This window comes from Bufo bufo, chromosome 3 (genome assembly GCF_905171765.1).
Source record: "Bufo bufo chromosome 3, aBufBuf1.1, whole genome shotgun sequence".
NCBI classification, from domain to species: Eukaryota; Metazoa; Chordata; class Amphibia; order Anura; family Bufonidae; genus Bufo; species Bufo bufo.
In genome coordinates this window covers 678,566,024-678,590,870 of record NC_053391.1, presented here as the reverse complement: position 1 = coordinate 678,590,870, position 24,847 = coordinate 678,566,024, and positions in this window count along the sequence as shown.

Below are 24,847 nucleotides of genomic sequence, written 5' to 3'. Positions count from 1 at the left end.
GAACTAGACCATGGAGCAATGGAAGAAGATGGCCTGGTCTGATGAATCACGTGGATGACCGGATGGGTGTACATCATTTACCTGGAGAAGAGATGGCACCAGGATGCACTATAAGAAGAAGACAAATCGGTGGAGCCAGTGTGCTGCTGGGCAATGTTGTGCTGGAAACTCTTGGCGTCAGGTGGATGTGACATGTACCACCTACCTAACTTTTATACAAATATCCCCTTTATAGCAGTGGTGCCCCTTAATGGTAGTGGTCTATTTTATCAGAATAATGCCCAGGCAACAAGGCAAAGACTGTCCAGAAATGAGGAACATGACAAAGGGAGGAAGGTAATGACCTGTCTCCAAATTCCCATGAAGGCCGCACCCAGCAACTTGGGGACTTAAAGGATCGCTGATAACATTTTGTGCCAGACATCACTTGGCACCTTCGGATGTCTTATGGACTCCATATCTTGATGGGCCAGGGCTGTTTTGACAGTACAAACTGGACTCTATATTAGGCAGGCTGTTTTAACGTGCATGTGCCAAGGCTATAGAAGGTGACCGTGTTCTCTTTACAGGCTGAAGTTGGTCTTCATCTCAAACCTCACAAGATACCTAAGAAACTATTTAGCCAAGAATTAATGCTTTAAATTCGTCTACGAAAAAGTCAACTCTCATGGCTTGAGAAACCAAAGTGATAAATATAATAGTTGTGACACTAAATATTCATGAAACATCAGTGTTAGTTTCTGAAACTCCTGCCAGATAATAGTCAGAATATGTCTCAGCCTCACTTCTGTTGAAGTTCAGGCTCCTTTGCATAATTAGATAAACAGGATTCTCAATGGTGTCCCGAGGTGGAGATCATATGTGTCTAAAGGAACCACATTGTGGTTGTACAAGCAATGTCACATACTAATGCTACTTAGAATATTTGTCACAGTAGCCCCCAATGATAGGGTGCCTATAGGTATGTAGCTACTTAGTTGAAGTATAATTGACTGTAGCAATAGCAAGTTCTTAAATTTCACACTTTGTGCAATCTGGTTTAAGTTTTGAAAGGATATACTAGATGCATGTATATAGTTTGTATAAGTAAATGTGCTATTAATGGGGTTTAACTGCTTAGGAGCCTATAGGAGATAAGGGGCCCACTATGGCCACAGGACAATGTTAACTAAATGTTCTGCTTGTCTCACCATTCCCCTGTTCACACACAGATAAGAGAATTTCTTAAAGTTTGATTCGGGTCCGATACATCTGAATCAACCATGAGATTCAATTTGGGTACAAATCAATAATCAAAAATAGTTAAAATGCCTGGACAATCTTCCTCTCTCTCATGCTTTCTCTCTTGATCTTTCTCTCTTGTGCTCTTTTTTCTCTCTCGCTCTCTCTCTCTCATTCTACCTCTCTTGTGCTCTCTGTTACAATGAGGGCTGCTATTGTTCCATGCATTAAGGTGTCGGCTTCTTGTGGGGTGAATTGTGCGTGGTGATTCATATTGCCACTGTTCTATGTGTCCTGGCCTCAGCTACTTTTAGGTGTAAAGTGACCCATTGTGCTTTGTAGTCTTCCTCAGTTTGGTTCTTCGAGAATTAATCTGTGTGTGTATGTATGTGTGTGTGCACACCTGTTTGACTCATGTGCTCGTTTGCTTTGATACATAGCTCTGGAGTTTGTGTCCTGCCTTGGCTCTGCAATTTCTTTCATATTCTGTTGGATCTTTGAATATTCGCCCTGTGTTTGAATTCTGTGAAGTTTGTTCGCTGTCTGACTTTATCTGTTGTCCTGGTTCTGTTTGCCATGCTCTTGAGTCTGTTCTATGCATGGTCTAAATTCTGCCCTAGTTCTGTTTACCAGGGAATTCACAAGTTCTGGTTCTTGTCTGATTTTCCTTTCCTGTTTCTGGACCTGTTGTGTCTGAACTGTTTCCTATAGTTATGAGCCTGTTCCATCTTGCTAAGTTTCTGCACATGTATATATATTCTATGTCTAAATGGTGTCCTGAAGTCTGTTCCATAAAGTTATGAGCCTGTTCCATCCTGTTCCATCTTGCTAAGTTTCTGCACATGTATGTATATGCTATGTCTAAATGGTGTCCTGAAGTCTGTTCCATAGATTTTGCACGTTCTCTGCTGTCTGGTTCTATCTGTGTATTGCCTTGGGTTTGCTTGTGTTCTGCTTGTCAGTCCTTGTCTGGTTCTATCTATGGATTTGCATATGCTCCCCATGCTTTGCACTGGCGGTTCTGACCCAGTGGGTCATCTGCCAACTACACCAAGACTATTCCAAGAGGTAGCAGCCTAGTGGCTCCTCTGCCGCAAAGACCAGATCCATGTATAGGGGCTAAAGGGTGAAAACCAGGAGACCACCAAAGTAACACCCTCAGGTCTAACCCAACATCCAACCAGTTATTTGGCACAGTGCTTTCACAACCATCATTTCCATAACACACTCTCTTTCGTGCTCTCCCTTTTAGAATGAGAATTTTTTTCTCAAGAAAATCTTATTGTAACAAACCTGAATTTTTAGAATTCAGGTTGAATTTTAATTCTAAAAACTCAATTTTCTTATCTCTGATTTTCTGTGCTGCTTCATGATTGGTTACTGACATCATAATATCTTTGTGTCTGAGCATCCTACACCCATCGATGAAGGATAAAGGGGAAGGAGTATTGCAGCTTTCAGTAGCGGGAGCTAACCTCTTCAGTGCTCTAGACCACTTGGGATGTCAGTACTAACCCCTTTACTGCACTAAACTACCTGGGATATTATTATTGATCCGTGGAAGGTGAATACGATGCCACTTATTTATAATGTTCATGAGTACTACTTACTAATTATAAAATAAAATAATAAAATAAATTATGCTCACCTTACTGATCAAAACAAAAATCACAGAGAAAAGATAAAAAAACATCCTGCCAATATGACAAATAAATATGCGAATTTCCATGGCTACATTCATGAAAAAAAAAAAAAAACACTGAAAACAACAGATAATAATGCACTAACACAACAGATGTAACCATTATATATGGACTAAGCCCTCGCTCTGATATGATAAAATCTAAGACTCTCAGCCAATATATTTTAATCAAAACACATCTGTGCCCGCCTACCCCAAGGTGGTCTCAGTCAGGCAGGTCGTACTCTAGACCTACCTATGCCTTACCTATCACCATACAGATCCCCCACACAGGAAGTGACCACACACAAAATCAGTGGCCACGGCAGTGACCTGCCTCAGCCAGTAATTGGTTGAGTAGTCATTTTCAGTTTGTCAAGAGGAACCAGAAAAATAAGACCGCCTGTAGACCAGAAAGCATCAAAATAGTTACAGTAATAGAATGGAAATGTATGACTTATTATTTGACACCATTCTGAGCCTTTGTTAAGAAAAATGCAGCCGAACAACCTCTTTAATTTACCTTTTTTATTTAAAGAAGGTTTTTTAAATTTGTTACTATTTTATTTTATTTAACATTGACATTTCCATCTCTTGCTTCATTGTTTCATTTTTCCAACATGTTTCAGCAAAGCAGATTTTAGCACCGACTCTAAACCTGGAGGACACAGCTGATACAATTGTCTCACAATAAGACCCAGGTGTCTCCAGGGACATGTCAGAACCTGAAGATACAAGAAGAAAATAAAATCACTGTCACCATTTTATTTAACAATTCTTTCTGTATTTTCAGGGGGGAAAAAAGGTTATGATCGGAACATAAAAAATAGAAATATTTTGAAATTTTACTTTTCTGACAGTTTAATCAAATGCAACCTCATTTCATGAAGAATTTGAATTTTTTTCCTGTATGTACCTTATGAATGTTATTCCAGAACTGTGATCTGTTAATGTGGTCCAGGCAGTCTAATTATTCAATAGTATTCTGTTTTCTGATGTCCCATGGATTGTAAGGTTGTTTTAAAGAACACCTTGTAACATAGCCAGAGTCCAGCTTACTAAAGCATGGATTCGACGAGGTGAGAAGAACATTTTACAGGAATGGTGGCCCATAAAGGCTATTTCTCAAAGCTGCCTTAACTTGCTATAAATCTGGAGAAATCTGGACTGGGCAGGTGAAATGCAAGGTTCTCTCACTTGGACTGAGTTCTATTTAATATAATTAAGTCCAAGTAATTGGAGCATAGATCCAACAAAGTGTGAATAACACTTTACATGAATGGTGGTCTTTCCTTCAAGACTTTTTTTGAGTTGGCTAGAATAGTTTCAGCAATTGGAATACATTATTCTATTCCAAGTCTTCTACAGATGTTTCCTTGATCTGCGGACAGCCAGTGAACCTCCAAACTAATACCAGCCCTTCTAAATCACTCTGCATTATAGAGCCCGCCAAAGAGCCTGCCAGAAAGCTGAATAGACTTTGCTGCTAATGCACCCAGGTGAAGTCTGGGAGTTGGTAACATTAAACTGAGGCTGGTACATTAGTGGCACACCTGTCACGGTAGGTGAGGGAAGGGAAGCAAATCAAATATAACAAAAGTAACAATACACCAGGCTAGGCCCCAAAGCTAGGGAACAGGGAAAGATCACCACCTGACAATCCCTGAGCCTTTCCCTGACTGCTGACAACATGAGCAAATCCTCAGGGTGGAAGTGCTCATGCGCTGGAACCTAGGCCTAGCTGAAACTGAAGCAAACCCTCAGCTAGGGAGCTGGAGATAAGACAACCAGTTCCTAGGTGCAACCAGTTCCAAGGTGCAGGAACCAGCATCTTCCTGAGGCCTAGCCAAAACACATAACAAAAGGGAAGGAGTAAGACTTAGCTTAAGACGGACGGGGAGCAGGAGATCCACCAAACACCAGCTGAGAACTCCAGAAGCAAATATAAACTGCAAGGGCTATAGTGAGAGGCGGGAATGAATAGCACCACTAAATAGCTAATGAGCAGAACCTGTGAGGAGGTGGGATCCTGCCCAAAACCACAACAAAGAGAAACAGAACAATCTGTCAGATAGACTCACGTGTAGCAAGTCTGTCAGATCTTCTCACAGGGCAGGGTGTGACAACACCTCCCAGAATGACCAGGGAAATACAAAGAGAAGGCAGAAACCAGGGTTAAAACCAGGAGAGACAGACACGGTCAGTGCAGTAAATGAGGAGTTAATCCAGAGACAGGCCATGGTCAGTTACCAGGACAGTTAATAGATGCAGGAACAGCAGCCACAGGGTTAATCCAAAAACAAGCCAGTAGTCAGTTCACCAGTCAATAGGATATAGCACAGTATAGAGTCCTGATGCATACTAAATCGGACAAGTCAATTAGGAATCAGCAGTTCTAAATCTCCCACCTAGCTCTGGAATTGGGCACAGGGTTAGAAACCTGATTGGCTCAGCTTCAAGTCACACTAACAGGTCTCCTAGCCTGGACTTCGCTGGACAGCACAGCAACCCTCCCAGTACAGCCCTGCATAGTGATTTGTCTGGGTGACAAAACATTTATACTTGAATGGTCACCCATAAAACTGGCTCCCCCAAACTTGTCTTGACTTTGCTGGAATAGTTTCTGAACTTGTAATACTCTACTGTAGTCTATGTTTTCCACAGATGTTTAGATCAAGATCTGTGGACAGGGCAGGTCAACAGCAATGTTCTCCCACTTGGACCAAGGACTATGCCTTCTAGTCAGGTGTTATTTACTGGAGCATGGATCAAATAGAGTTTTAAGAACATTCTGAAGTCCTGGTGACCCAAGACTATTCCCATTTAGTTGCCTTAAAAGTTAAATATCAGCAGAAAATGATATATGGTATAAATCAAGTTTTTATACTAAACATATTTTTATTAATTTTGGCAATGTTTTTTTCTATGTTCATTTTTGCACTAGAAAATCCTGAAATCTTGCAGTTTTCACACTAATTTGAAGATTGGTTGAAATTTCCGGTTCTGTAAAGATCACCTCTTAGAAATCATCTGATTGTCATCACTGACAGCATTACAGTGGTAACTCACGTTACAATATTAATTGGTTCCAGGAGGACAACCATTGTCTGTTGAAACCATTGTAACTTGAGTAATTGCCCTACAATGTCATCCAAGATAAGAGAAAATTAAGATTTAAGCAAAATAGGCAGATAACTAAGACAGATAAAACAAGTCCTTTCATATAACAGCCGGGAATAGCTGCTTTTTTTTTTTTTTATCGGAGAAGTGGTTTTAATTGGCTGGATCTCAGTCTGAGGCGTTGTAAGTTGACTCTAGTTTCAGCTTACGATGGGTCAGAAAAGACCATTGTATGTCGAAAATATTGTATCCTGAGGCCATTGCATCTTGAAGCACTACTGTGCACTGAAATGTAATAAATAGATAGAAAGATAGATAAAAAATGTTCCACCACTGGCAAGAGGTAATAGGGATATCCAAGTTCCTCTCCTTCCCTCTGCACAGCGACTTCCCCACAAGTCACAGAAGTGAGTTATTTATCTACAGAATAAAGGTTCTTTTATCTGCAAATCTCTGAACTACTCTTACAGCAGGGTAGGAAGTCCAGAAAGATGGCCATCCCATAATCATATACAATAAAAAAGGTATTTTATCTGATTGCCATGATATATACAGTATAAGGAAAGGTTCTAATTAGAATTTTACACCATGTCACATAATAAAAGTTGAACCTATTGAAGCATGGATCCAATAAAATATGGAGAAAGTTCTACAGAGATGGTGGCCCATGGAGACTATACCCTACAGTTGTTTGACCAAGTTGGAACCTGTCCCATATGTTCTGCAGACTTTTACTTGAACTGAGATTGATTGGACAGGTACACAAGCTTCATTTTAAAAATCCAGGTGCAACTTTTTATAAATTCTAAATTTGTATGTTAAAATAGACCAAAGAAAGACCAGGTTAACTATTTAACAAAGTGAACTGTTCCAGATTACCAAATAAATGTCATAAATTTACATCTGTGCCAGAGAGGTATTTGGAAGAAGTAAACTTGTAGAGCATAGCCTCAAATCAAGAAATTATAAATGGCAATGGTACTAAGATTCCATAAATGTGGCAAGAATTGTCATAGTTATAGCAATAAAGTAAAATCTCCTAAATATAAGAATAAATGTTACTTCAACAATATTGCTTCCTATGCTGCCACTTACCTAAAAATGTACCTGCTATAATATTAGACCCTGTAAATGTGGTAAGTATTGTGAAAGTTGTAGTAATAAAATACAACTCCTTAGGTACGAGAATATAACTGCAGTACAGCAATATAGCTTCCAATATACAAGAAAACAACTACAATGCTGTCCCCTATGTACAGGAATATAACTACTATAATACTGCTCCTATGTACAAGAATATAACTGCGATAATACTGCCTCCTATGTACAAGAATATAACTAATATAATACTGCTCCTATGTACAAGAATATAACTAATATAATACTGCTCCTATGTACAAGAATATAACTACTATAATACTGCTCCTATGTACAAGAATATAACTACTATAATACTGCTCCTATGTACAAGAATATAGCTACTATAATACTGCTCCTATGTACAAGAATATAACTACTATAATACTGCTCGTATGTACAAGAATATAACTACTATAATACTGCTCCTATGTACAATAATATAACTACTATAATACTGCTCCTATGTACAAGAATATAACTACTATAATACTGCCTCCTATGTACAAGAATATAACTACTATAATACTGCTCGTATGTACAAGAATATAACTACTATAATACTGCTCCTATGTATAAGAATATAACTACTATAATACTGCTCCTATGTACAAGAATATAACTACTATAATACTGCCCCTATGTACAAAAATATAACTACTATAATACTGCTCCTATGTACAAGAATATAACTACTATAATACTGCTCGTATGTACAAGAATATAACTACTATAATACTGCTCCTATGTACAAGAATATAACTACTATAATACTGCCCCTATGTACAAGAATATAACTACTATAATACTGCCTCCTATGTACAAGAATATAACTACTATAATACTGCTCGTATGTCCAAGAATATAACTACTATAATACTGCTCGTATGTACAAGAATATAACTACTATAATACTGTCTCCTATGTACAAGGATATAACTACTATAATACTGTCTCCTATGTACAAGAATATAACTACTATAATACTGCTCCTATGTACAAGAATATAACTACTATAATACTGCTCCTATGTACAAGAATATAACTACTATAATACTGCTCCCATGTACAAGAATATAACTACTTTAATACTGCTCCTATGTACAAGAATATAACTACTATAATACTGCCTCCTATGTACAAGAATATAACTACTATAATACTGCTCCTATGTACAAGAATATAACTGCTATAATACTGCCCCTATGTACAAGAATATAACTACTATAATACTGCTCCTATGTACAAGAATATAACTACTATAATACTGCTCCTATGTACAAGAATATAACTACTATAATACTGCTCCTATGTACAAGAATATAACTACTATAATACTGCTCCTATGTACAAGAATATAACTACTATAATACTGCTCCTATGTACAAGAATATAACTACTATAATACTGCTCCTATGTACAAGAATATAACTACTATAACACTGCTCCTATGTACAAGAATATAACTACTATAATTCTGCTCCTATGTACAAGAATATAACTACTATAATACTTCTCCTATGTACAAGAATATAACTACTATAATACTGCCTCCTATGTACAAGAATATAACTACTATAATACTGCTCGTATGTACAAGAATATAACTACTATAATACTGCTCCTATGTACAAGAATATAACTACTATAATACTGCTCCTATGTACAAGAATATAACTACTATAATACTGCCCCTATGTACAAAAATATAACTACTATAATACTGCTCCTATGTACAAGAATATAACTACTATAATACTGCTCGTATGTACAAGAATATAACTACTATAATACTGCTCCTATGTACAAGAATATAACTACTATAATACTGCCCCTATGTACAAGAATATAACTACTATAATACTGCCTCCTATGTACAAGAATATAACTACTATAATACTGCTCGTATGTACAAGAATATAACTACTATAATACTGCTCGTATGTACAAGAATATAACTACTATAATACTGCTCCTATGTACAAGAATATAACTACTATAATACTGCTCCTATGTACAAGAATATAACTACTATAATACTGCTCCTATGTACAAGAATATAACTACTATAATACTGCTCCTATGTACAAGAATATAACTACTATAATACTGCTCCTATGTACAAGAATATAACTACTATAATACTGCTCCTATGTACAAGAATATAACTACTATAACACTGCTCCTATGTACAAGAATATAACTACTATAATTCTGCTCCTATGTACAAGAATATAACTACTATAATACTTCTCCTATGTACAAGAATATAACTACTATAATACTGCCTCCTATGTACAAGAATATAACTACTATAATACTGCTCGTATGTACAAGAATATAACTACTATAATACTGCTCCTATGTACAAGAATATAACTACTATAATACTGCTCCTATGTACAAGAATATAACTACTATAATACTGCCCCTATGTACAAAAATATAACTACTATAATACTGCTCCTATGTACAAGAATATAACTACTATAATACTGCTCCTATGTACAAGAATATAACTACTATAATACTGCCCCTATGTACAAGAATATAACTACTATAATACTGCCTCCTATGTACAAGAATATAACTACTATAATACTGCTCGTATGTACAAGAATATAACTACTATAATACTGCTCGTATGTACAAGAATATAACTACTATAATACTGTCTCCTATGTACAAGGATATAACTACTATAATACTGTCTCCTATGTACAAGAATATAACTACTATAATACTGCTCCTATGTACAAGAATATAACTACTATAATACTGCTCCTATGTACAAGGATATAACTATTATAATACTGTCTCCTATGTACAAGAATATAACTACTATAATACTGCTCCTATGTACAAGAATATAACTACTATAATACTGCTCCTATGTACAAGAATATAACTACTATAATACTGCTCCTATGTACAAGAATATAACTACTATAATACTGCTCCCATGTACAAGAATATAACTACTATAATACTGCTCCTATGTACAAGAATATAACTACTATAATACTGCCTCCTATGTACAAGAATATAACTACTATAATACTGCTCCTATGTACAAGAATATAACTGCTATAATACTGCCCCTATGTACAAGAATATAACTACTATAATACTGCTCCTATGTACAAGAATATAACTACTATAATACTGCTCCCATGTACAAGAATATAACTACTATAATACTGCTCCTATGTACAAGAATATAACTACTATAATACTGCTCCTATGTACAAGAATATAACTACTATATAACTACTATAATACTGCTCCTATGTACAAGAATATAACTACTATAATACTGCTCCTATGTACAAGAATATAACTACTATAATACTGCCCCTATGTACAAGAATATAACTACTATAATACTGCTCCTATGTACAAGAATATAACTACTGTAATACTGCTCCTATGTACAAAAATATAACTACTATAATACTGCTCCTATGTACAAGAATATAACTGCTATAATACTGCCTCCTATGTACAAGAATATAACTAATATAATACTGCCTCCTATGTACAAGAATATAACTACTATAATACTGCTCCTATGTACAAGAATATAACTACTATAATACTGCCTCCTATGTACAAGAATATAACTACTATAATACTGCCTCCTATGTACAAGAATATAACTACTATAATACTGCCTCCTATGTACAAGAGTATAACTACTATAATACTGCCTCCTATGTACAAGAATATAACTACTATAATACTGCCTCCTAGCTGTGAGGACGTGTGTGAGTAGCTCTCCTGAGCCTGTGGATGTCTGTCCAGAGCCCAGGGTGTGGCCAGCCCGGGCGGGGAACTTCCCTCAGCAAGGCCCAGGCTTCCAGGCCTACACTGGGAGAAAACTCCCAAACCATTTCTAAAGTGGATACTAATCCCAAAGTTTCCAGTCAGCAGCAGAATGAAGGAAATATTGTTGTTCTGAAGAAAGAAGAAGAGAAGAAAGTGAGTGCAGTGAAGATGCAAGCGGATCCCAAGTCCAGCCAGCAAGGTGCAGAGGTGATGAGCACAGGCCGTGCAGCAGGTGAGCAGCTCCCCTCTCCTGCACACAGACAGAGACGGACATCACTGGAGAAACAAACATTGCAAGAAAACCTGAAACAGCAAGTTGTGGCTTCGAGCATGGCCTGCCAAGGCCGCACCAGATCTGCAGCAATGCCTCTACAGGTAACCAGGAATGCCATGTCTACAAACACTGCAAAGTGTGAACAGGCCTCAGCAGATGCAACTGCAAGTACTAGCAGTAAAGCTGGAAAGGCAAAGCTGCAGGAGAACGGTGAATCCAAACAGCCTGGACCCCTGCCCCGACCAGGACAGCAGGTGAAGGAGACCACGCGAGCACCTGAGCTGCAGATGGCGGAGGAGATCCCGGCTCTGGTAAGGAGAATGGGGGAGTTAAAGCACCACAAACAACTGCTGCAGATGCAGATAGACTGTGTATATAACCTGAAAACTGCGCACCCCGATAGTAACACATTGTACGATACCAAGCTGCACTCACTGAGCATAGAGCTGGCACAGGTGGTGAAGGAGATGGACTGTGTCCTGGAGAGGATGGGGCCCCTGGCCGAGTCCTACGGGAACCAGGAACGCTTCTCACAGCAGAGACAGAACAGTGACTCTGGATCCCGCTCCTCTAGAGCACAATCAGGGTCCGTGTCCCCAGATGAGCCCCGGCATGTGACACAACCAATACTGAAGCCTGCAAGTTTCTCTTTCCAGAAGGGAGGTGGGCAAGTGCAGCCGCAAGAACCTTCAGCTGTCCCTGAGCAACATCCTGGATATGTGGCACCACAAGTCCCAGCAGAGCCAGCCCAACGGCAGGACAGTGGACATGTATCCATGGGTCAGGGTGATGCGGAGACGCAGGAGAGCTCTGTTACTGGGGCACAGACCGGGGACATTGATATTGTACCTGAGGGGTTGGGGGCTGGGGATACTGTACTGTCTGTGTGGGATATAGAGGTGGATGGTGGTCAGGAAGGTGTACAGAATGATGTCTGTAATTTCCCCCCCTTAACACAACCCACATCGGATGAGACTGTCCCCTCTAGTGCAGACGCGCACCCCAATACTCAGGGTAGTGCCCCCCCGTCAGGCCCCTCTAGTGGAGACACTCGCCCCAATACTCAGGGTAGTGAGGCCCGTCAGGATCCTCCCAGAAATGCCTGGAGCCGCGGCGCTCCATCCTTCTCCTCCAGTGCAGGCTATATAGGCCAGGCGTTTAAGAGGAGGAACGTGGTGAGGTTTAAACACCGAGGCACCAAAGAAGACCTCCCCGATAGGAGGTTTGTGGTGAGGGAACTCCTGTGCCACCAGATGGGGTTTGCTCCAGAGGACATCCTGGCGGTGATAAATCTACCAGACAGGCAGGGCTATGATGTCAGCTTTAAGCTTATGTCTAGTCTGGACAGGTTCTGGGCAAACTTTGCCAGGGTTAGAGACACCGAGGGCTGGAATAAGTTCATTTTCATTCCCATTTCCAAGCCAGACACTGTTATTGTGAATATTATTTTCTGGAATGAATCTGTTCCTCCCCAGGACATTGTGGTGTGGCTCCGGAGGCACTGTGACCTCGTGTCCGACCTCACTAAGAACAGGGACGATGATGGTGTCTGGACTGGAGGGTGGAAGGTGCTGGTGAAGCTGCGCCAGCACAACAACATCTCCTTACATCTCCCTAACTCCTTCTTTATCGGTAGAGAGAAGGGCGTCTGTTTCTATCCTGGGCAACCTAGAAAGTGCTTCAAGTGTGGCAAGGTCGGTCATGTGGCAAATGTGTGCACAGTGGTCAAGTGCAACCTGTGCGGTGAGCTCGGCCATCTGAGTGCCACGTGTAAGAACGTTAGATGCAATCTCTGCGGACAGATAGGCCACTCACATAAGGATTGCCCAGATGCCTGGCATAACGTATGCAGGGAGCTTCCAGATGAGGAGTTAGTGGAGGCCGCAGACGCTATAGAGGAGGAGGCTTTGATGTCAGGGACCATACTGACGAGGCACGAGGTACAACAGGGGTCAGGTGAGACAACACCCGAACCTCAGCCTTCAGAGAACACACAGGGCACCATGGAGGTGGTCACTCAGGACCAGTCTCAGGCAGCCGCCTCTGTATCACCTTCTGTATATGAAGAGGCCAAGAGGAACAAAAGGAGGAAAAAAGATAAGTCTTCCCGTAAGTCTGAGGAGGAACATAACCTGGGCCAAAACACCAGGAAAAAAGTCAGTACCGGTGCAGGCGTCATGGTCCTATCAAACAGATATGAGGCGTTATCAGAGTCTGATGGGGATTATGAGGAAGAGCAACAGAGAATAGATAATGAGTGTGAGGCAGACACAGGGGACCCCCCAACAAAGAAGAAGCCCCCTCCTGTAGAAGCCCCTGTAGAGTCAGATATGGAGACCGGTGGTAGGCAGGAAGCCTCTGATCCTGACCTATGATGATGGGAGTCACTTATCTGCTCTTTCTCTGTTGTCTTGTGATGGCTGGGTTTTTTCTAAAAGTTGCTTCGAGCAATGTGAACAGCATCAAAGTAAGAAGGACCAGACACGCGGTATACGATCACCTCAGATACCTGGATGCAGATGTCATCTTTCTGCAGGAGACACGTTTGAACACCTTGGGGCATCTACGTGAGGCTGAGAGTGAATGGCGGTCCGGTCCTTCTTACTGGTCGCTGGCTGTGGAGCCTTATGCCGGGGTGGCCATATTGTTTAACACCAATGACGTGACTGTGCACAGGTTAACGGAGGTAGCTATGGGAAGGTGCCTGGTGCTGGAAGTGACCATCCATGGTAGACGGCTCCGCTTTATTAACATCTACGGCCCACAGACAGTGGCTGAGAGAATCCAGCTGTTTAATGATGTGAAGCAGTATCTTTTTACCTCTATACCTGTGGTAATGGCGGGGGACTTTAATGTCACTTTGTCATCAGGTGACCGGTCCTCGGGCAGAGCGGTGGTCAGAGACTCCAGAGTCTTAAATAACATAATATCGCAGGCTGGCCTAAGTGATGTCTTCACATGGGGTGGCAGAAAGCCAAACTTCACATATTCTTGTGCTGACAGAAGCAGTAGAATCGACATGGCGTTTGTGAACCCCACAGAGACTGTTAGCGGGATAAGTGAGAAGGTCGTCCCCTACTCTGACCACCTGGCTTTGTTTTTTTGCTTGGGAGCCACTAGACGCTCTGATATTGGTAGAGGGCTATGGAGGCTTAATTCCAGCCTCCTGGATGATGTCTATGTCCAGGATTGTGTCCACTCTCTTTTCCAGGTTCAGCTACAGAGAGTGGACTTTTATAACAACGTGGCCGACTGGTGGGAGGATGTCAAGGTGGAGATCAGATCCCTCTTACAGAGACTGTCAGTTAAAAGAGGGAAGAGTAAGTATAGCCAGTATCTCAGGCTGCGGAAAGAATTGGAGTCACTGTATTCGGCGGGTGGGGATGAAAAACAAAAGATCGACCGACTGAAATCTGAGATAAGGCAGTATCAGTACAGCAGGTACACCTCCCTGGTTCTGGAACGGGATTATGGGACCTTAGGGGCTCCTGATCCCTTTGAGAATTGCAGGGAACGTGTGGCTAATAAATCGGTGGCAGGTCTCACTGACTCCCAGGGTGTTTTGCAGGAATCTCGGGAGGGTATCCTGGGGGTGGTGAGATCTTACTATGCTGACTTATTTCAGAAGAAGGTTTTGGATAAAGAGAAGATGACGCAATTCTTGGAGGCAACTCCAGGCCCTGATACTAATGATGTGGACTTTTCTCCTTTGACAGCAGAATTAACGGTGGAGGAAGTTAAAGTGGCCATTGATCAGTTACATCTGAAGAAGGCACCAGGTCCAGATGGTATAACAGCAGAATTCTATAAGAAGTTCAGAGACCACTTAGCCCTAATCCTCGTGGATGTGTACAAAAATTGTCTAGAAAATCACCTGATGCCTCCGTCCATGAGGGTGTCCTCGCTAATTCTGCTGTCTAAAGGTAAGGAGCCTAGTGACATCAAGAACTGGAGGCCGATTGCCCTCTTGAATGTCGACAGGAAGATTCTGGCAAAAATCCTGTTCTCTAGGTTAGTCTGTTTGTCCCGGGCACTGTTGGCAGGCTGTCAGTTTGGCACAGTAAAAGGGCGGAACATCTCTGGAGCAGTCATCTCGATAAGGGAGATGTTTGAGAGATGTAAAGCTCTGAGGTGTGGGAGATATGTTGTTGGTCTGGACCAGGCTAAAGCCTTTGACAGAGTGGATCACGAGTATCTATGGGCCACTTTGTCAAAGTACGGTATTCCAGGACAATTTGTAGATTGGCTGAAAACTTTATATTGTGAGGCGAAGAGCTTTCCTCTAATCAATGGTTGGCAAGGGGACACTTTTGAAGTAGAGGCAGGGGTGAGACAGGGTTGCCCTTTGAGTCCACTGCTGTATGTGTTTGCCTTGGACCCGTTCCTGAGGTCACTACAGGAGTGTGATTTTCAGGGGGTGCTGGTCCCCCACTGCTTGCCTTTGAAAGTAGTTGCCTATGCGGATGATGTGACTGTGGTGATATCTGAGCCTCGAGAGGTGGAGATGTTGTCTGCAGCCATCAGAAGCTACTCGGAGGCCTCAGGGTCTCTAGTCAACCTTGAGAAGAGTCAAGCTCTCTGGACTTTAAGTACTGATCCAGACTTTGATCTGCCACAATTTGCAAAGGCCTCCACCTATATTAAAATCCTTGGGGTCAAATTTGGGAGGGAAGATAATGCCAAACTAAATTGGGAAGAAAAGTTGGATTCCGGAAATGCAAAGGTTCAGCGATGGAAGAACTGGAGGCTGACCTATAGAGAAAGGGTTACTATGTTGAAGACTTACCTGGTCCCCGTCTTCTTGTACGTCTCTGTTGTCTTTCCTTTGCCAGAACCTTTCTCGGCTAGGCTCTTTAGCCTGTTCTTCCAACTTTTGTGGGGGAACAGGTTTGAACCCAATAAAAAGAGGGATCACCTACCTACAGAGGAGAGAGGGTGGGCTGGATATGTTAAATCCAAGGGTGTTCTTTGACTCCATGTTTCTGAAAGTTAATTTTGGTTGCCTGGACTCAAACAGCAGCTCCCTGTGGGTGAACAGTGTCAGGGACTGGATATTGCCTTTTGCAGAGTCTTGGGTGCGAGGCGGCAGTCTCAAGAGGGGTCGGTTTACTCGTGGCTTCCTCCCCCAGTACCTGGAATATGGTCTAAAGTGTGTGAGGAAATGGGGAATAGACAAGGTGTATCTGGAGACTAAGACCAGGAAGGATCTCTATATAAGGATCTGTAGGACCTTCTATAACTTGCAGCCAGCACTGAGAGACTGCACAACAGCCACCTTGCAGAAAAGTCTTAGGTTCCTCAACGGACCAAGGCTTCCTGCAAAGTTGTTTGACATTGCCTGGCTGTCATTCCATGGGAAGCTTTTTGTCAGAGGCAATTTAAAGTTTCTGAGTGTTCAAGATCGCATGTGTCCCTTGGGCTGTCAGCAGGAGGAGACTATGGAACATTTTATAACCGAGTGCTGGGGAGGGCGACAGATATGGCAGGAGATAACCAGCAAGCTAAAAATCCCAAGACTGCAGTCTCTGACCTACCCAGACATTGTATATGGTGTGACATCACAGGTAGCTGACATTGACCGGGGGACCATGCATCTGATTATTACCATCGTTAAATACTATCACTGGCATACAAGAACAAGAGTGTCCATCCACAGTGAGCCCTTCAATCATGAGAAAGCCGTAAACCTCATCCTGTCGGAGCTAAGGTGGATCAGATCTATAGAAATTAGGAGAAAGGGCGAGAATGAAAAATTATGGAGGAATGTATATTTGGAGTAATTTTTGGTTCATGTATCCTGAAATTATGTTATTTATTCATCTTTTCTCCCATTTATTTGCAATGGACTCTTAAGTTAAAGTTATTATAAATTTATTATTTTGATGATATGTATGATTTCAGTTTAATAATTGTTTGTTCATTCTTATTTTGAAATGTACTATTGTATTTTTGCTTGTTTATACTAATAAAAATTGCCTCCTATGTACAAGAATATAACTACTATAATACTGCCTCCTAGCTGTGAGGACGTGTGTGAGTAGCTCTCCTGAGCCTGTGGATGTCTGTCCAGAGCCCAGGGTGTGGCCAGCCCGGGCGGGGAACTTCCCTCAGCAAGGCCCAGGCTTCCAGGCCTACACTGGGAGAAAACTCCCAAACCATTTCTAAAGTGGATACTAATCCCAAAGTTTCCAGTCAGCAGCAGAATGAAGGAAATATTGTTGTTCTGAAGAAAGAAGAAGAGAAGAAAGTGAGTGCAGTGAAGATGCAAGCGGATCCCAAGTCCAGCCAGCAAGGTGCAGAGGTGATGAGCACAGGCCGTGCAGCAGGTGAGCAGCTCCCCTCTCCTGCACACAGACAGAGACGGACATCACTGGAGAAACAAACATTGCAAGAAAACCTGAAACAGCAAGTTGTGGCTTCGAGCATGGCCTGCCAAGGCCGCACCAGATCTGCAGCAATGCCTCTACAGGTAACCAGGAATGCCATGTCTACAAACACTGCAAAGTGTGAACAGGCCTCAGCAGATGCAACTGCAAGTACTAGCAGTAAAGCTGGAAAGGCAAAGCTGCAGGAGAACGGTGAATCCAAACAGCCTGGACCCCTGCCCCGACCAGGACAGCAGGTGAAGGAGACCACGCGAGCACCTGAGCTGCAGATGGCGGAGGAGATCCCGGCTCTGGTAAGGAGAATGGGGGAGTTAAAGCACCACAAACAACTGCTGCAGATGCAGATAGACTGTGTATATAACCTGAAAACTGCGCACCCCGATAGTAACACATTGTACGATACCAAGCTGCACTCACTGAGCATAGAGCTGGCACAGGTGGTGAAGGAGATGGACTGTGTCCTGGAGAGGATGGGGCCCCTGGCCGAGTCCTACGGGAACCAGGAACGCTTCTCACAGCAGAGACAGAACAGTGACTCTGGATCCCGCTCCTCTAGAGCACAATCAGGGTCCGTGTCCCCAGATGAGCCCCGGCATGTGACACAACCAATACTGAAGCCTGCAAGTTTCTCTTTCCAGAAGGGAGGTGGGCAAGTGCAGCCGCAAGAACCTTCAGCTGTCCCTGAGCAACATCCTGGATATGTGGCACCACAAGTCCCAGCAGAGCCAGCCCAACGGCAGGACAGTGGACATGTATCCATGGGTCAGGGTGATGCGGAGACGCAGGAGAGCTCTGTTACTGGGGCACAGACCGGGGACATTGATATTGTACCTGAGGGGTTGGGGGCTGGGGATACTGTACTGTCTGTGTGGGATATAGAGGTGGATGGTGGTCAGGAAGGTGTACAGAATGATGTCTGTAATTTCCCCCCCTTAACACAACCCACATCGGATGAGACTGTCCCCTCTAGTGCAGACGCGCACCCCAATACTCAGGGTAGTGCCCCCCCGTCAGGCCCCTCTAGTGGAGACACTCGCCCCAATACTCAGGGTAGTGAGGCCCGTCAGGATCCTCCCAGAAATGCCTGGAGCCGCGGCGCTCCATCCTTCTCCTCCAGTGCAGGCTATATAGGCCAGGCGTTTAAGAGGAGGAACGTGGTGAGGTTTAAACACCGAGGCACCAAAGAAGACCTCCCCGATAGGAGGTTTGTGGTGAGGGAACTCCTGTGCCACCAGATGGGGTTTGCTCCAGAGGACATCCTGGCGGTGATAAATCTACCAGACAGGCAGGGCTATGATGTCAGCTTTAAGCTTATGTCTAGTCTGGATAGGTTCTGGGCAAACTTTGCCAGGGTTAGAGACACCGAAGGCTGGAATAAGTTCATTTTCATTCCCATTTCCAAGCCAGACACTGTTATTGTGAATATTATTTTCTGGAATTAATCTGTTCCTCCCCAGGACATTGTGGTGTGGCTCCGGAGGCACTGTGACCTCGTTTCCGACCTCACTAAGAACAGGGACGATGATGGTGTCTGGACTGGAGGGTGGAAGGTGCTGGTGAAGCTGCGCCAGCACAATAACATCACCTTACATCTCCCTAACTCCTTCTTTATCGATAGAGAGAAGGGCGTCTGTTTCTATCCTGGGCAACCTAGAAAGTGCTTCAAGTGTGGCAAGGTCGGTCATGTGGCAAATGTGTGCACAGTGGTCAAGTGCAACCTGTGTGGTGAGCTCGGCCATCTGAGTGCCACGTGTAAGAACGTTAGATGCAATCTCTGCGGACAGATAGGCCACTCACATAAGGATTGCCCAGATGCCTGGCATAACGTATGCAGGGAGCTTCCAGATGAGGAGTTAGTGGAGGCCGCAGACGCTATAGAGGAGGAGGCTTTGATGTCAGGGACCATACTGACGAGGTACAACAGGGGTCAGGTGAGACAACACCCGAAACTCAGCCTTCAGAGAACACACAGGGCATCATGGAGGTGGTCACTCAGGACCAGTCTCAGGCAGCCGCCTCTGTATCACCTTCTGTATATGAAGAGGCCAAGAGGAACAAAAGGAGGAAAAAAGATAAGTCTTCCCGTAAGTCTGAGGAGGGACATAACCTGGGCCAAAACACCAGGAAAAAAGTCAGTACCGGTGCAGGTGTCATGGTCCTATCAAACAGATATGAGGCGTTATCAGAGTCTGATGGGGATTATGAGGAAGAGCAACAGAGAATAGATAATGAGTGTGAGGCAGACACAGGGGACCCCCCAACAAAGAAGAAGCCCCCTCCTGTAGAAGCCCCTGTAGAGTCAGATATGGAGACCGGTGGTAGGCAGGAAGCCTCTGATCCTGACCTATGATGATGGGAGTCACTTATCTGCTCTTTCTCTGTTGTCTTGTGATGGCTGGGTTTTTTCTAAAAGTTGCTTCGAGCAATGTGAACAGCATCAAAGTAAGAAGGACCAGACACGCGGTATACGATCACCTCAGATACCTGGATGCAGATGTCATCTTTCTGCAGGAGACACGTTTGAACACCTTGGGGCATCTACGTGAGGCTGAGAGTGAATGGCGGTCTGGTCCTTCTTGCTGGTCGCTGGCTGTGGAGCCTTATGCCGGGGTGGCCATATTGTTTAACACCAATGACGTGACTGTGCACAGGTTAACGGAGGTAGCTATGGGAAGGTGCCTAGTGCTGGAAGTGACCATCCATGGTAGACGGCTCCGCTTTATTAACATCTACGGCCCACAGACAGTGACTGAGAGAATCCAGCTGTTTAATGATGTGAAGCAGTATCTTTTCACCTCTATACCTGTGGTAATGGCAGGGGACTTTGATGTCACTTTGTCATCAGGTGACCGGTCCTCGGGCAGAGCGGTGGTCAGAGACTCCAGAGTCTTAAGTAACATAATATCGCAGGCTGGCCTAAGTGATGTCTTCACATGGGGTGGCAGAAAGCCAAACTTCACATATTCTTGTGCTGACAGAAGCAGTAGAATCGACATGGCGTTTGTGAACCCCACAGAGACTGTTAGCGGGATAAGTGAGAAGGTCGTCCCCTACTCTGACCACCTGGCTTTGTTTTTTTGCTTGGGAGCCACTAGACGCTCTGATATTGGTAGAGGGCTATGGAGGCTTAATTCCAGCCTCCTGGATGATGTCTATGTCCAGGATTGTGTCCACTCTCTTTTCCAGGTTCAGCTACAGAGAGTGGACTTTTATAACAACGTGGCCGACTGGTGGGAGGATGTCAAGGTGGAGATCAGATCCCTCTTACAGAGACTGTCAGTTAAAAGAGGGAAGAGTAAGTATAGCCAGTATCTCAGGCTGCGGAAAGAATTGGAGTCACTGTATTCGGCGGGTGGGGATGAAAAACAAAAGATCGACCGACTGAAATCTGAGATAAGGCAGTATCAGTACAGCAGGTACACCTCCCTGGTTCTGGAACGGGATTATGGGACCTTAGGGGCTCCTGATCCCTTTGAGAATTGCAGGGAACGTGTGGCTAATAAATCGGTGGCAGGTCTCACTGACTCCCAGGGTGTTTTGCAGGAATCTCGGGAGGGTATCCTGGGGGTGGTGAGATCTTACTATGCTGACTTATTTCAGAAGAAGGTTTTGGATAAAGAGAAGATGACTCAATTCTTGGAGGCAACTCCAGGCCCTGATACTAATGATGTGGACTTTTCTCCTTTGACAGCAGAATTAACGGTGGAGGAAGTTAAAGTGGCCATTGATCAGTTACATCTGAAGAAGGCACCAGGTCCAGATGGTATAACAGCAGAATTCTATAAGAAGTTCAGAGACCACTTGGCCCCAATCCTCGTGGACGTGTACAAAAATTGTCTAGAAAATCACCTGATGCCTCCGTCCATGAGGGTGTCCTCGCTAATTCTGCTGTCTAAAGGTAAGGAGCCTAGTGACATCAAGAACTGGAGGCCGATTGCCCTCTTGAATGTCGACAGGAAGATTCTGGCAAAAATCCTGTTCTCTAGGTTAGTCTGTTTGTCCCGGGCACTGTTGGCAGGCTGTCAGTTTGGCACAGTAAAAGGGCGGAACATCTCTGGAGCAGTCATCTCGATAAGGGAGATGTTTGAGAGATGTAAAGCTCTGAGGTGTGGGAGATATGTTGTAGGTCTGGACCAGGCTAAAGCTTTTGACAGAGTGGATCACGAGTATCTATGGGCCACTTTGTCAAAGTACGGTATTCCAGGACAATTTGTAGATTGGCTGAAAACTTTATATTGTGAGGTGAAGAGCTTTCCTCTAATCAATGGTTGGCAAGGGGACACTTTTGAAGTAGAGGCAGGGGTGAGACAGGGTTGCCCTTTGAGTCCACTGCTGTATGTGTTTGCCTTGGACCCGTTCCTGAGGTCACTACAGGAGTGTGATTTTCAGGGGGTGCTGGTCCCCCACTGCTTGCCTTTGAAAGTAGTTGCATATGCGGATGATGTGACTGTGGTGATATCTGAGCCTCGAGAGGTGGAGATGTTGTCTGCAGCCATCAGAAGCTACTCGGAGGCCTCAGGGTCTCTAGTCAACCTTGAGAAGAGTCAAGCTCTCTGGACTTTAAGTACTGATCCAGACTTTGATCTGCCACAATTTGCAAAGGCCTCCACCTATATTAAAATCCTTGGGGTCAAATTTGGGAGGGAAGATAATGCCAAACTAAATTGGGAAGAAAAGTTGGATTCCGGAAATGCAAAGGTTCAGCGATGGAAGAACTGGAGGCTGACCTATAGAGAAAGGGTTACTATGTTGAAGACTTACCTGGTCCCCGTCTTCTTGTACGTCTCTGTTGTCTTTCCTTTGCCAGAACCTTTCTCGGCTAGGCTCTTTAGCCTGTTCTTCCAACTTTTGTGGGGGAACAGGTTGAACCCAATAAAAAGAGGGATCACCTACCTACAGAGGAGAGAGGGTGGGCTGGATATGTTAAATCCAAGGTTGTTCTTTGACTCCATGTTTCTGAAAGTTGATTTTAGTGGCCTGGACTCAAACAGCAGCTCCCTGTGGGTGAACAGTGTCAGGGACTGGATATTGCCTTTTGCAGAGTCTTGGGTGCGAGGCGGCAGTCTCAAGAGGGGTCGGTTTACTTGTGGCTTCCTCCCCCAGTACCTGGAATATGGTCTAAAGTGTGTGAGGAAATGGGGAATAGACAAGGTGTATCTGGAGACTAAGACCAGGAAGGATCTCTATATAAGGATCTGTAGGGCCTTCTATAACTTGCAGCCAGCACTGAGAGACTGCACAACAGCCACCTTGCAGAAAAGTCTTAGGTTCCTCAACGGACCAAGGCTTCCTGCAAAGTTGTTTGACATTGCCTGGCTGTCATTCCATGGGAAGCTTTTTGTCAGAGGCAATTTAAAGTTCCTGAGTGTTCTAGATCGCATGTGTCCCTTGGGCTGTCAGCAGGAGGAGACTATGGAACATTTTATAACCGAGTGCTGGGGAGGGCGACAGATATGGCAGGAGATAACCAGCAAGCTAAAAATCCCAAGACTGCAGTCTCTGACCTACCCAGACATTGTATATGGTGTGACATCACAGGTAGCTGACATTGACCGGGGGACCATGCATCTGATTATTACTATCGTTAAATACTATCACTGGCATACAAGAACAAGAGTGTCCATCCACAGTGAGCCCTTCAATCATGAGAAAGCCGTAAACCTCATCCTGTCGGAGCTAAGGTGGGTCAGATCTATAGAAGTTAGGAGAAAGGGCGAGAATGAAAAATTATGGAGGAATGTATATTTGGAGTAATTTTTGGTTCATGTATCCTGAAATTATGTTTATTTATTCATCTTTTCTTCCATTTATTTGCAATGGACTCTTAAGTTAAAGTTATTATAAATTTATTATTTTGATGATATGTATGATTTCAGTTTAATAATTGTTTGTTCATTCTTATTTTGAAATGTACTATTGTATTTTTGCTTGTTTATACTAATAAAAATTGCCTCCTATGTACAAGAATATAACTACTATAATACTGCTCCTATGTACAAGAATATAACTACTATAATACTGCCCCTATGTACAAAAATATAACTACTATAATACTGCTCCTATGTACAAGAATATAACTACTATAATACTGCTCCTATGTACAAGAATATAACTACTATAATACTGCTCCTATGTACAAGAATATAACTACTATAATACTGCTCGTATGTACAAGAATATAACTACTATAATACTGCTCCTATGTACAAGAATATAACTACTATAATACTGCCTCCTATGTACAAGAATATAACTACTATAATACTGCTCCTATGTACAAGAATATAACTACTATAATACTGCCCCTATGTACAAAAATATAACTACTATAATACTGCTCCTATGTACAAGAATATAACTACTATAATACTGCTCCTATGTACAAGAATATAACTACTATAATACTGCTCCTATGTACAAGAATATAACTACTATAATACTGCTCGTATGTACAAGAATATAACTACTATAATACTGCTCCTATGTACAAGAATATAACTACTATAATACTGCCTCCTATGTACAAGAATATAACTACTATAATACTGCTCCTATGTACAAGAATATAACTACTATAATACTGCTCCTATGTACAAGAATATAACTACTATAATACTGCTCCTATGTACAAGAATATAACTACTATAATACTGCTCCTATGTACAAGAATATAACTACTATAATACTGCTCCTATGTACAAGAATAACTACTATAATACTGCCTCCTATGTACAAGAATATAACTACTATAATACTGCCTCCTATGTACAAGAATATAACTACTATAATACAGCTCCTATGTACAAGAATATAACTACTATAATACTGCTCCTATGTACAAGAATACAACTACTATAATACTGCTTCTATGTACAATGATACAACTACTATAATACTGCTCCTATGTACAAGAATATAACTACTATAATACTGCTCCTATGTACAAGAATATAACTACTATAATACTGACTCCTATGTACAGAATATAACTACTATAATACTGCTCCTATGTACAAGAATATAACTACTATAATACTGACTCCTATGTACAGAATATAACTACTATAATACTGCTCTTATGTACAAGAATATAACTACTATAATACTGCTCGTATGTACAAGAATATAACTACTATAATACTGCTCGTATGTACAAGAATATAAATACTATAATACTGCCTCCTATGTACAAGGATATAA